Below are 15,487 nucleotides of genomic sequence, written 5' to 3' on the forward strand. Positions count from 1 at the left end.
TTAAAAAGTTATGACAATCTCGAGGGCTGTATCAACAAACAAAAAGGTAGTCACATAAATTTAAAGCATGTTTGAGATATATTATGTTTAAACTAGTACATTAAACTTAGTCCAAGAGTTACGTTGCCAGTAGATCACCTACTAAGAAGTGAGGTAGTGGGTTTTGCACCATTTGCAGTTCTGAAAAGATTTCAGGCCGTAGCCCTGCTGGAGTGCTTTCTCCAGATGAAGGCCACCAAAGGTGCACAATTACTGTCATGAAGATCCTGTCCCAAGAAAGAGCATCCAGTCCTGTAGCAGTCAGAAATGGTAAGAATGCTTCTGTGTATCAGGAATCAAGATAGTGCTCTAGTAAGGAACACTCAAAAGATTTTTGAGACTTTCAAGAACAAATTAAAGGAACATTTCTTCATGTGAAGATGCTGATATCATTATTTCCAGTCTTGCATTATCTCAGTAAACTGGTGCCTACTTTCTATTTCTATCGTGCTCACTCACCACTAACAGCTGAGAAGACTGAAAAATAAAGCTTCAAATATCTGTATTTCATCTCAGCTTAAATCATCAACACGTAATAATACATTATAAACCATATTTCTTACTTGCCCTGGTTGCAGCTCCAAGTATATGCAAAAGAATGATTACAGAAATAAAGTGTTCATGATAGCCTACTGGTTAGATGAATAGATAACCAAAGTCAGTGATGAGAGAAGAAAAGGAAATAGCCTGAATGAACAGCAGCAGCCTAATACCTGAAAGAATTAGGCTGATATCTGATATCCAGCCAGCTCTGGAAGGAGGCTCTGAGATAAGCAGGTTTTTGGGAGCGCGCTGAGAATCACTGGATGTCATCTGCAGCAGCGGCTCTCTACAGGCAATCTCTAGTTTCAGGGACTTACGCTTGTAAGTGGGTAAATCATGCCGTGATGTGTAGACCTCCAAGAAGCTTTGTGAGATCCCTTGAGCAAAACGGCTGAGGTGGCTGTTCTTGTCCCTCAAGAACACCAGTCTGTAACATGGGGGAATCCTGATGTGCTGTTTTCTGACTACAGAGACTATAAAACTTTCATTCTTAAAATAAAACATTTGCCAAAATGATTTGCTGGATCTAAATCTAATCCAGGCTGATAAAGGAACATCACAAAATTTTTTGGTATAGACTGTGGCATGATATCTGAGAGGAGAGGTAGGGCATTATCCCTCACAACATTTAAAACTAAAGCAAACAAAGCACAGCTAGAAGGTTCAGTGGAGAACAGTATTGTATTATGAGGGCGCTAGATCAACTGACCTGACAGGTCTGCTCCATCTGTAATTTGTTTTGGTGGTCTCCCTTCTTGTCAGACTGTTGTCCCTTATTTCAGCACCTAAATTCTTACCAATTTGCTTTCAAATGAAAAGAAAATATTAACTAAAACTCAATAGGCATGTAGATCTGATGAGAATGATAATGCTTTTAAGAGAAAATTACCCCCAACTGCTATAATTTTCTGTGTCCCAGTACTGTAACTAGCCTTGAGAGGTTCCAAAGAAAAGCACTGAAAGGCTTTCCATATCACAAACATAACATTTTGTGATACAATTTTAAATATGTAATTTTCAGATACCAAATCTAAAAATGAGCTTTTTCTATTTTCCTGTGATAATAAATTGCTACAGAGATACCAAAACCAGTAAATCAAATGAGCAAATAATCTTCAGGAAAGCCACAAGTGATCTTTGTTGAAATATTTATGAATGATTTTGACTGAGGACAGCAATATTTTTTAAGTTTTGAAGAAATATATAGACATTGTTCTGAGGAGCAAAGACAGTTTTTCAGACTAAGCATGTGTCAAGAAAACTGTGGGGCTGTCCTGGTGTGACAGGCCTTAACAACAAAAGTAAGATTTTACTGCCTGTTTTTTAGACAAAGAAAAATATGCAACTGACACTGGGTGAACCATAGATTTCTCTTTATTTTGTGCATAGATTTTTATTATCAGTGATGATACACATGATGGCAGGAATCCAATAAGGCATTCGAAACCCTAAGCAAGTATGTGGGCAGAGTCTTTAAGTACAAGAATGTTTTTCATGAATTTTCCTACTATTCTGTACATTCACTATGTGAATAAATTTAAGAAAAAAGGAAGGAGTTCCACAAAATAGAATCGCTATATTCCTTTCCAAACTTGCCCTGTGCTTCAAGCTTCTAAGCATCAAAAAGATAAGCTTTTTTTTTTTATTTCATGCAGTTATATTTAACCTATAACAGTGCTTAACCTGTTGGGTGCTATTTCAGCCTGCTGTTTGCTGAATGTATTAGCAAGATGTATTAGCAACTTCTCATGTAAAGCCCTGTGTAAATGGTCAAGTCTAAGTATAGAGACTGGTTAGAGGCAGCCTTTATTCTAGATTGTGAACTTTGTGAAAACTCTATGAGTCCCTCATGTGTTTATGTTTTGTGGGACCAACAGATCAATTTTTTTTGTCTGATATGTTTCTGGTTTTGAAGTTTACAATTTTTTTTTTTTAATACATTTGGTGTATTCAACTCAAGAATCATTCATTCAGGTTTCTTTTCTAAATGGAGAAATCTTTCTCACTAACATTCTGGTAGCAAAAATTAGCATGGATTTGTTCTAATGTTATCACAGTATGGGATGTGGTAAGTACAAGCCATGTGTTACATATAAAAGTGTAAGTTCGTGTCATCAAGTCAACTTTTAAAGCCTCCTCATTTTGGATTTCACAGTGGAATAAAACAGTAGCCACTGCAATCCCTGCTTAAGTACAATATGCACAAACAACAGGTGTGCTAGATAATTGTTTTCTCATCATGGTGCATATTTCACACTCCATAACTCCCAAATGAAATACCAAAAGAATGCATAAAACTAAGTGATTCAAATATTTAGAGGGCTGCTTCTTGTTGCAGTGAAGTGGGAATCTATTAAAATTCTAAAGCAGTATAGAAATATAACCATTATTATTACAGATGTGTCATTTTCTTCTTATTGCACTAATGGAGCTAAGTATGTAGTTCGGTTTTGTTTTCATAAGACTTTGAAACTTAAATGAAGGATAACTGCAAAATTGTGTGTATGTGAAACAAATAGCAATAGATAAAGCATTAATTTCGTCTGTAATATAAAACTTCATTTATATTTTACTTTATAACTGTTGTTTTGTTACTCTTATTTAAGTGTAGTGATTCTTTGCAGACCTGAAGCAATATGGAATTATGGCTCTTTTACTTAAAAACAGGTGTGCCAATAAGTACTCTACTTGGTAACATTTAAACTGTTCAGATTATATCAGGCCAGTGTAATTTGCTAGTAATTTGAAATCATACATTCCGTCAAATGCATCAAACTAACATTGTTCTAAGTGTTTTATAGCACATAAGATTACTCTAATAGGTATTTTCTGTTGCCATCTGTTATTTTCCTGTGACATACTTTGTATGTTTTGTATACTCTTTGGATACTGCTCATAGAAGAAAGGAGTGGTAATTAGAATAAAATGCTATTCATAATGAATCATAAAACACCTACTGAACCAACCCCATCTTTTAGTATTGAATTTTACTAATGCTTTCCTTTGTTTCCCAAATGACCTATCTTCTTTAATGATGGTTTGGATACTGGTAAGATTCAAATCCTCATCCAAAGGCCATGACACTATTGACTAAATCTCTGTTGACTTCGCTGAGAATGTGAAATACTGTATTGCAAGATAAAATCAGCACGTAGGTGCTCAGTGAAACTGAAGAGTCCATTAGTGCCTTAACTCTTAAATTACCATCCTCTTGATAAGGACAAGCTAAAAGGAAAAGGTACCTTTGTCATTAAATCTTTACCAATGTGATATTGACAGATTCGAGTCTTTCTGTATTTTTAGCATTTTTAGATTGCATTCATGCTCATTTCTTCCTCTGGATGTGAGCAGGCTGTGTTTCATTAGTCACTAACCAATGTCTGGGTGCAGGGAGGAGCAGTGATTTGTCTGTGTCCTGTGTGCATTACAAGGGCATCTTCAACATTATGAATTAAACTCCATCTTGCTGCATTAGAAGTATGGAAACCAGACTGCCAAAGTAATGGCATCTTGAATTAATATCAGTGCTTTAAAAATCTTGAATATACACCCACTCTTCAGTTCATCTTTCTGGTATACAGTTTCAGAGATGAACTACTTAATTTTGTAGTGTTTTGATTCTAAATTTTTATATTCAGTCATATTTTAAAAGCAGAAATGCTCCATCTATTTATTTTTTTTAAGTTTCCTATCACTTACTCTTAACTCAGTTTTTTTCTCTAAATAAGCCTTGTGTATTTTTCCTGTACAGTAGATACAGGCACAGGACTAGGCACAATTATTATGCATTATAGATACTGCAAGTGCGAACATGAATCAGAGATGAGCACTGTATTTTAGAGGCTCACTTAAATTTATTCCACTAAATGATCCTTAGGAGATCTTGACAATAATTAGAAGTATGGGTACTCTCAGCTCTGTTACCAGTCTACACCAGTTCATGAGTGAATAACAAATGGAATAAACCTTTAATTTAGGTCTTTAGGTCTTTCATGCCCATGGGACCAGACTTTCAGGTGTTCAGGCATTGTGCTGAGCTCTTCTAAAAATCTGGCTACTTATTTGGTGCCAAACTGGGAGCTGACCCCTTTTGAAATTCCTGTATAATACCTCCTAAGCCCTGCTTTTATCTACTCCGAAAAAACAATCAATTCACAAGGGCACAGATTCCTGATCAAGTGTTGGCACCGCTTCTTCTGAGCACAGACAGCTGCCGAAAGGGTCTGCAGCTATTGGCCAGCTGTGCTGGAGGTAAAGCTCACAGCTGCTTTGAACCTGGAGGCAGGCTGCCTCTGGTACTGGCTGCAGGATGGGAGAGGGGACTCTCTTCAATGTCATCGTATGGTGTGGCCTGGCACTCCCAAGGCCATTTCAGGTCTGAAATAGACCTTAGAGGGCACTGTGCCTTCCCTTGTAAGAGCACGGTTTGGCCCAGGAGCAATGACTGACATTTCTAGTTTTTCATTTCCTGGTATTCCTGCTGGCTGCAGCAATAGGAGTGAGGGGCAGATGAACACAGGCAGTGTGGGTCTGTATCCTCATTATCCAGTATGGTGCGCCCTTCTTGTTGGTACCCACGCTGCCTCTCCCACTTCGCCTGTGTTTCAGCCTTACTAAGATTTCTTGGCTTGCATGGCCAGACTGATTGTGAGATCATTCTGTGGTTTCTCACTGCTCCAGAGTAGGTCAGTGGAATTACAGAGATCTGAAGCCAGGATTTGAGATGCTTATTCAGATCATCAGGTCTACAGAGTTGTACTCAGTCCTGCACACAAGCCCTATGATTTTTCTATATCAGAATAAATGTTGCAGAACTTGAACTGCCATTTGGAGATCTTGTGGTCAGATTTGAGACTCAAGAATGAAATACCACAACATATGCATACTGTGACACTCTAGAAGCTTTATTTCTGAAAAGCAGCAAAAGTTTGGGAAGTCTATGGGACAATTCCTGGACCTGGCAGAAATTCTTTTAATTTTGGTACAAGAAGTGGAGTCAATCATTCTTAACCAGCTAGGAATCTGCCCATTTATTCTTTCTAAACCATACCTCAAGTAAGTGCTTTGAGTAAAAAGGATAGAATAAAGTACCTTGTATAACGGTATTCAAGAAAACATTCTTAAAAAGTCTCTCCTTATTTGAAATTATTCTGTCAGAGCCACAAACAATGCATTAGAGTTGGAGAGAAAATATGTATGTAAAAGCCTTAAACTAATGATAAAACTATTTCTTGAAACCCCCCTCCTACTTTTAAACTCCTGTCAGTTCATGTGACATTTCAACAATATTACACCAAAAAAAAAAAAAAAAGAGTGGAGGGTTGGAGAAACCTTTTAAATGCATAATACTGAGGCAAGGAAAATATGGCTTGTTCAACATTAACCTTGACAAATTCGTGCTCTTGTCATTTAAATGAATGAACCTTTCCGGTGCCTAGCTTTCTGGACCTTGGAAACAGCAGTGAGGAAGGACTGTAAAAATTATGCTCATCTCTCTTAAATTATTTTTCTGAGTAAAGGAATGATTTCAATGAAATCCAAATAAGGATGAATCTGCTCACTTGAATCACCTGCTTACAGCCAATGAACTTCCATGTGAAACAGTGCTTACCCTCCTCGGTTGCCATGTATTGATCTAAAACATCTTCCCTGAGCCTTCTCTCTCCTTTTCCTCCTACAGGCAAAAGGTTAGAGTTAGATAATAGTATTAATTTTCCAGACATCTGCACATGTTTTAATAGCCTTTAGAAGGTTTGAAATGGTTTCTGTTTGACCACCACAGGGCTAAAATGCCATTAAGACTTAGATTGTAGCAATACATAACAATCATAGCCCTGTAGTTCAACCTGGCAATAAAAAAGCTAATTTATTTTATCAGAGATTTAAATTAATGTGATGAACTCCTCTCTCAACAGGAACTGTAACACCACTCTTACAAAAATACCACAGCCCTGCATATTTTCAAAACCAGATAAAACACTTGTGACAAACCTCGTGTATGTATTTGTTCTGTGTGCTTTCTGAGTGCTTGCAGGTGTGTTGGTGTGTTCACTTAATGCTACTTACCATTCCTGAGACCATTTCTTTTTTTCTGTCATATCTTCATTCTTAGCCTTATTTTTTTCTCTCATCTGACTCGTACACTCAGCAGGAAGAAAGTGATTAATAGATCCAGGGCAGTCTCCAGTGTTAGCCTTTTTTTTTTTACCACCCTGAGAACTGGAATTTTCTTGTGGGCAAAGATTATTACTGGTTAGGTAAATTGAGTTTAAAATAGCTTTTAAAATAGACATATGCAATTAATAAGGGTATTTTTGAAAATCTGTGAACGAAATATTTAGAGCTCAGTTTTCAATTCAAACTATATGCTAGAGGAAAGCTTCAGCTTATCCCATTATAAAGTGATAAAGCAGCATTTGATGGCAGCAGCTTCTGTGATAAAATGATCATGGCAGCACTGAGAACGAATCTAATAAGGGAATTGATCTGTAGATTCCAATTCTGTAAGAGCCAACATCGATCAACATAAACGTCAATAACAAGATCGTACTGAGGTCTGCCTAATTCCTTTAGATGATTTTGGGGCATAGTCAGAAAGTGAATGTGAAAATTAATTTTAAACTGTAGGAATCAGAAAGACAAAGACCAAAATTATGTTGTGCTACCAGGAATATCACTGACTGTCATAGTATCAGCAATTTAGCAGCATGTTGAAATTAGTGAGTAGCATTTAGTCAGATAATGATTGATAATGCAATGCTTGTTGTATAAGTGAGACCAAAACATCAGTACTTTTTATCTGTGTTTTCAGGTTAAAGAATTTCTTAAATACAGTGAAATAATAAAAAACAGCCCACCTTTTTACTGCAGAAGCATAGATAGCATGTGTAGGGCGTGCCATAAAAGATTAATGGTGTAGTTCTTCCTTGTCACAGGAGTTCAGTATAAAGTTGTTTCCCAGACTGATTCTGACCATGCTGAACTGTTAAGAAAAAATGGGTTTGTTTGCGAGCAATGTAACAAGAGACGGTGTCAGGGTGTGCAGGGTTCTGCCTTCGCTCTGTGATGTTCCCATAATTCATAGCACCTACATGATGTTGGCATTCATGTAGCAAAGTGGAAGTAACATATTAGTATGAGATAACAGAAAGGTATATACAAAAAGCATTTACTGTTTTGTATCAAATTAATAAGAAACAAACTACAAATATGTACTTAATACGAGGCTCGACTCTTCTACAGTGCTATTCATACAAAACTGCTGTTCTACCATGCTCCAAAGAGTCTTCCATGAGCATGCTCATTGAAAACATTTATTTCATTAATTATTTACATTCTGACTAGCTGATTACCAGGTCATTGATGTAAACTGTTGACTTTACAATAATTACAAACCACAGGGAACTTTATACATACATTTTCCTCAGAAATTAAATTAGCTCATTTTGTCATTACTGTAATATTTACAGACTCCTACTGTAGTGCTATTAAAATGAGAACTAACACTTCGGAGTCTCAGAGCTTGAAAACACTGATAGAGCTATAAAATGAAAACTAGGATCAGAGAGGATTACTTTGTGTCTTTCAATGTAACTTTTATTTCAAGCAGTTTATAAAAATTAATAAAACTAAGGGATTTGGAACAGGAGTAATTTTAGGCTTACATTAATGTTGTCATCTCTCTGAAGAATACAGAGAGATTATGTTATTTATGTTTATGCATCAAATTTCTGCTTAATACCTCCCAATTTATACCATAGGATATAAGTTTCCAACCTTCTGAGTTACTTTGGAAACTAATTCACTGGGTTTTGCCATCTCTGGATGGCTCGATAATAGCAGAGAGCAGCAAGCCTGGAAAATCTGAAGCAGACATGAGTGAAACCTTTGTTTTATTTTTTGTGCTGGATTTGCCTTGTTAACAGGATTTTCTGATGTAGTTTTAGCACCCTAATCTTCCATACAAATGTTTGTAATATCATACCCTTGTACGTTGTCTTGGATGTTGTCAGTTAGGTCTCAGTAAACTCGCCTGGAGGATTTGCCAGCAAAACTGACAAACCACTATTAATACTGAGTTTGAATTTAAAGTCTAGCATCTTCTGTATCACCAGGCTTCAAGGTTTTTTAGCAAAGTCAGCCTAGTAGGAGGGAAAACCAACAAGAACAAGTGGAAAATGCCAAATTAGAACTTTCATGGAAGTATTTTTATTAGATTAATGGAAAATTCAAATCCACTTGACTTGAAATTTCTGGAATACCTGGAAACTTCCTTTTTTTGTACTAAGAACTTATTTATCTTACTGAAATGTATTTTACAGTTAATCCTTTAATATTCATTTTATGTATAACTCTCCCTCCTATTACCACTGAGCAATACTGCACATTTGCAATTGTTTCCTATATTTTACACAGCTGTAGGTAAGACCAATAAATAACAGTCTCCAGCTGCATGTTCATACCACTGTAAGAGTTATCCTGGGGTTCGCTTACCATGTACTAACACCCTCCTCCCACCAAAAATAAATCCAACCAGCTATAGTAGTAAGTCTCCTGCAATACAGCTATTGAGAACCCTAGCAGCAACATATAGGGCAAACTAATTTCAGCTAACCTGTGAGACAGACCTTAAGAATGAACAGAATATTAAATATGAAAGACAACATGCGTGTTCCTACTAAATACAATACTCCAGCTCTGAGTTGCTTTGCCTATTCCAGACTGAGCTGCATAATGTTTCATGTTACACACTTTTGCCAGATATCAAGTATCTTCATTAACGGCTTGGTCTGTTGGAGATGGTGCCTGTAGCAACAGAGAAATAGAAAATAGCTTAGTGTGATGCATTAGCTTTATAATCAGAAGTTAGATGTTCTTGCCTGCCCCCAGGTGTATTAATAGCTTCTAGAGGTCTAAGAAGTGATGAGCATATAAGTATTTTGGGCAAGGGAGGAGTATTTTAAACAGTCAAAGGCTGTTAGTTTCTCCAATTTTACCCCATTCCTGTACATGGTTAAACATGGCCCAACAGTAGGAGAAAGGAGTTACTTGATAAGTTGACTGCATATCACATGTTCTCCTAGATGTCTCCTGTGACAAACTCCCATTATCCATATTGCAGAGGTTCATTCACTTTCTCTAGGGGATGTTCTGCAGCAAAAGAGCAGGGCCAGAAGAGGGCTGTGGTGAACCTCTATTTGCTCCTATGCTTCACTGATACTTTGCCATTTTCTTTTCCCTGGCTGCTTGATGCAAAATTTTGGTACAGATCGATTGATCATGGTTGCTATATGTACAAGTGAAAATATGAATCTAAATATTCATTGTGAAATAATCTCATATAGTCAAACCTGTAAACATGTAACAAATTTTATAAACAAAAGATATAAATCCAGAAAAATCATTGAGTTGTCATGTTACTACCAGTGAATGTGAACACGGACTCAGAATGCTCCTCTAATGCTGAGAGCAAGAAAAGTTAGTATCTGAACCTAGTGTTTCTTCCTTTGAAAATGCTGAACTTTTTTTTTTTCCTTAGGAATAACTTGTCTTATTTCCTCATCCTTTAAAACTTGTTCTCTTTTTAACACACTTGTGAAAATCTAGAGACATACACCTATATGGATGTTCTTCTGTAGCTTATAAGATAAGGCCATGTTTTATTCCCAGAACTGTCACCCAAAAAAAAAAAAATCGCATTATTAACCATTTATTTCTAGGCAGAAATACAGAAATATGATTGTGCATAGGGGACCTTATTTCATGTAAAGGCACTGCTGAAAAGTGGTAAAAAGGACAGGAATGCTTCTTAAAGGCACACTGTATTCTGCAGTTGAACCACCATAATGCTGGACTTCATATAAATATTTATAAGAAATAGCCACAGTCAGAAGTAACTTCACACTGTTAGGATAAATGATGATTGCAAAGCAAATTATTAGAGAATTAGAAGGAAAAAAGCATGGCTATTTCCACTGTGAAATGTCCTTGAATTTACCCTAACGGATATAAGGATAAAAAGGAATCTGGGATGGCATATACCATGCACAAGAAATCTACTGGGAAGCTGCCTTTCTTCACAAGCAGCTGGAAAGATGAAGGCAAGTTCCTTAGCAAGCTGGTTAACTAGTGGAAGGTGCTCAGTATGACAATTGCTATTGCCATTGCAAACTGTGAAAATGGAAAGCATAATTTTCTTTTACTACAAAGTTAAACAGTGATGACCATGAAGTTCTGTTTATAGGAAGTGAATGGTAGGAAAGTAGGACATAATTGTGAATTTTCTATTAAATATATAACTTCCAAGAGCTGAAAAATTATTATAATTTTATTTTCATGACATCAATTATTTACAATAAACCATCAGGCATTGCTGTATGTGCACAGTACACAATTGCAAGTACATTTCCTATGTTAGTGATTACTAGAATTGAATAAAATGGAAGCATCTTTTTGCAGCTTTCACTTTTGGTTCATATCTGACTGTTTTCTGTTGACAACCACTTGTTCTGCTCTCTTTAGAAAGCAGAATTACTATATGTCAAAAGCATATGTGTTACAAACTCTGATTTGTCTAAAAGAAAAATCTATTTCTACTTTCAGAGGGTTTATTATTTTTTCCTTATACTTAACTTTCTCCTTTATTTCAGAGTATTTAGTGTATGAGAAGTTCATGCTTCATTCTTTGAATACTGCATATTCTTAATCTAGGTAACTTCTGATGGAATAGGTGAAGGATGGTTTCTCATCTCCAGCTGAACATCCCCTCTGCAGTGTATCTAAGGACTAAAAAAATCAAGATTTAGTTTCATGGCATATTATATTTCTGCATAAACTAGTAGTACATAAATTGCATACCTAATCATATTTTTTTTTCTTTTGTTGGGCTTCTGTCTTCTATGGTGTATGGAAATGTAGTATAGAGTACTATTTCTGTAAGACCCTTGAAACTAAAGCTCATCCTAGATGTGATTAATTCATAGCTGCTCTCTGCTTCTGAGGGATATAGCATTTAAAGATGAACAAGGGAAGAGGAAGAGTGAGACAGGTCAGATGACTGTGAAAAAGTCAGCTAGAAAGAGCTCTTGTCTTTCATGAGCCTCTTTCACACCTATAGAGAGATCAGCATATCAGCACTCTTCTTGTGTTACACGTATTTATTTTTGCACGTTTTTGGTAGAGTTACTAAGACTTATTAACAGGGGTAGAAGCAGAGTGATGATGTCGCTGCCTGTGGACTGGAGGGGAATCTTCTTTGTGCAGAGGATTATTAAAAATGAGTGGTGTGAAGGCTGCAGAAAAGGTATTCCCTGCCAGTCCAATGACAATGGCCGAGTTACATAGGAGAGCAGTTCAGAGGATGCCTTTTCAGGTTTGTGATGCCCCAGATAACAGCAAAGATGGAAGGAGGCCACGTGCACCAAACAAACATTTACAGCTCTGGCATGGAGCGCCAGGATGAAAATGTCTCCTTGGAACCTAGAGAGAGAATTTCTTTCTTGTGAATGATGGACTTTGGCTCATGTGAGAAAAACAAAGCCAATTGATTTAATAGCAATTAACTCATCCAATATTGGAGAGCTGTGTATAGTTTGGCATAATTCATTGAAAATTGTTCTGGCAATGCTGCAGGCCATTAGACGTTTCAAAAAGGAGATAGGAACTGATAGATATTCTGCACAGATACAGTCAAGAGGCACAATAGTTAGGAGAGTCTCTCTGTAATATTGCCTCATGCCAGCAGGTAGTAGCCTTCTTTTATCTTCCTAGAAAGCCTTAATAAGGATGCTGCTGGGGTGAGGGGGAACTGGCCTACTATTTGATGGATTGGTTATCTGCCTGCCAGATAATTGTATTTCCTATTGCACTTGATATAATAGGTTTCCACCTAAATTATCAATTGCTTGGGTTTTATTTTTTATGTGAGTTACGTGAGTTAATCTTGACATTGAGTCACAAAGGGCATGGCCTTTTCTGCATCAGTCTCACAGGTGAAGGAGGAGCTTTTCTGCTACTGGTCACAGGCAGCACCAGGGAGGCCCCTTCCGCTCTGCCCTGGCCTCTGTACCTCTCAGCTCCCACTTTCTGTAGAGACATGGGTCCCATCCAGCCAAGATGCTATGAACATTTTAGTCTGCACCTGCCCCGGCAGTACTCAGTACGGGGTCATTTCCAAGCAAGTTGGCCCAGCCCATGCTGTATTCACTTCCATAAGAGTTTCCTTTTCTGCAATCCAGTGCTCCTGGTGGTTTCCTGTGTTCAGAGGAGCCCAGACATTCCCCACCATGTACAAATATTGCCCAGTTTCCCCTTACCGTTATATAGGGCACCAACAAACGAGGCAGGTGACTTGGATTTATAACTGTAACTCTTCAGTTTCATATTTAAGTATTCATTTAAACTGATGTGATCTTTTCTGTGGAAGTCATTCTGGGCTGTGGTCTACCGTTTGTTGCATTGCATCATGATAGCATCAACAGTGATTTTAATATTGTACAGTTTTCAAAGCAGCAGTAACTCCTTGATCTAGTTATGTGACTGTCATCTGAAAATAACCATAAAGGACACAGTACATTTTGCGTATCTGAGAAGAAATCAGAATCAAGATAGATAGCACAATCTGTTACTTGATTTTAAATGGATCATTGATGAGTTTCTTTTAACAACTAGTAGTTTTTCCATTTTTGAATTAGAAAATGGAGAACTAAAAAGAAAAAATAAATGAAAGAAAAACAATTTTCTTATCATTTTTCTTTTGTAACACAGTACATTTTGCGTATCTGAGAAGAAATCAGAATCAAGATAGATAGCACAATCTGTTACTTGATTTTAAATGGATCATTGATGAGTTTCTTTTAACAACTAGTAGTTTTTCCATTTTTGAATTAGAAAATGGAGAACTAAAAAGAAAAAATAAATGAAAGAAAAACAATTTTCTTATCATTTTTCTTTTGTAATTGAATGACTTGCTTCAGTGCCGTGTGACTATATTTAATTAATGATCTCAAACTTTGTTATGCTGTTTCTTAATGCTAGTCATTGTGCTGGCTGTGTGTCTGTTAGCTTATTTGCATGTGTGTGGGGGGGAGAATATTCCCAATGTGATGATCTTTTGTTGGATACAGAAATATAATCACATTATACATCTTGAGAACACACTTTAGTTCTTTGTTAATCATTTTAGTCTGCTGATTCACCTTTGTTATTATAGTTTTATAGAGTCAGAGTTTAACACTAGCAAAGATGATTCAAACACAGCATTACCCATGTGCAGCCCAGCCCTTCTGGTCACTGAGCCAACATGGAGGGACCCCCGTAACTCCGAGCCGTTTACAAGCTGCTCTGCTGGGTTACATCTTATCGCTGGCCAAAAATGGTTTCTGTTTTCTGCCTGTTGCACTTGAGCTAATCTCTGTTCTTATGTCTAATACGGACAATAACAGCAACGCACTAAATTCCATTGAATGACATTATAGGGGTATATTTAGTTTCCCTTACTGAGATGCATAGATGTTCCCATTTAAGTTATTTAAAATGCCGTGCTGGAAAAATGGAAAGACAGTTTTACAACTGTAGAACTCCTATAGTGCCATTTCTAGGATAATTTTGCTGGGAAAATAAACATTCAAATATAAATGTTCATCCGTCTCAGATATCCCCAGTCATCATCTCTAATGCACAGATCTGGCTATATTAACTTCCACTAAAATATCTCTGGAAGCAAAAAATCAGGTGACTGATTCCACTGGAGAAAGTAAGTAATTTCTCTGCAAAGAGCACGTACACAACATGTTAATAACACCAGTGGCTCCTCATTCTGAAAACAGTGGAATTCTCTGGTTGTTCAGCGATGCAGTTGGAATTATTTTCAAGAATAACACATGTACTAAGTCAGTAAATCTGTGAGTTTGGGAAGGCATTTTACCTGGAGCTTAAATCTTGAACAAACACCTGACAGTAACTCTAGTAATAACACTTTAAAAGATGCATGCTGAATAACTAGACGATAGTTTTAACATCACCAATGTTAAAAAACACACAGCCTCCATGTAGTTAATATTTATAATGAAAAGTATACTGGATACTGAGTGCTTGTAGCATTTTAATCTATTCAACATTATATTGGACAAGATATGCTTATACAGAATATTGATCAATGAAAATATTTTCCATAATCTGTCTGAAACAGATGGCATCTCCTGAAGAAACCTGGATGAATATGTAACTCTTGAGAAATTACTCTCAAATTTATGATTAGTCGTTTTTTAAAAAAAAAAAATCTAGATTGTCTGGAATAGATGCCTGAAGCATGGCATGCAGATAGCAGAGACTGTAGGAATGGCCACCTGCTTTGTTCTCTAGCAGATGAATTTCTGCAGTGGGTACCAGGAGAACCGGCTGCGGAGTAACTGGGCATAAGAAACTGTGTGACTGATGTTTCAGGGCCCTGCAAAGAACTGTCTTGCATTATTAGTACCGCACAGTGTGGAATGGCTTTTGTGCCTACAGATTCTTTTTCCCTCTTTGACCAGGCTTTTTGGACGGACAGGGTGATGGGCCACTCAGGCAGCCTCAACAGGTCTCCATGGTTTGCATCCTTTGCAGGGTCCCCCTGGCAAAGAGCCCTGGCAGAATCTGCACCATTTGTTCCTCCAAGCTGAGCACCCCGATGCTGAGTAGGGGGTAGATGTGGTCTCTCAGATTGCGAGCCTGGAGAATTAATGGGAAAATGAAAAGAGCCTGATCCAAAGTCCTTTTGTTTGTTGGGGTTTTTTAAGTCCGTTTTCATTGATTTCAGTAGGCTGTGAGTCAGATCCATACTGCCTGTTACATGATATGTTGGTCCAATGACTGACAAGACTGCAGATATTTCTTCTTTTGAAGTCATCGTCCAAGGCATTCACAT

The 15,487-nt window shown here is 37.1% G+C and overlaps 1 protein-coding gene across 2 annotated transcripts in view; it reads left to right on the top strand.

Annotated features, from left to right (window-relative positions):
* NCKAP5 (NCK associated protein 5) overlaps positions 1-15,487 on the top strand; it is a 516,605-nt gene that overhangs the window by 429,686 nt on the left and 71,432 nt on the right. The window lies entirely within an intron of this gene.

Source organism: Grus americana, chromosome 6 (assembly GCF_028858705.1).
Source record: "Grus americana isolate bGruAme1 chromosome 6, bGruAme1.mat, whole genome shotgun sequence".
Lineage (NCBI taxonomy): Eukaryota > Metazoa > Chordata > Aves > Gruiformes > Gruidae > Grus > Grus americana.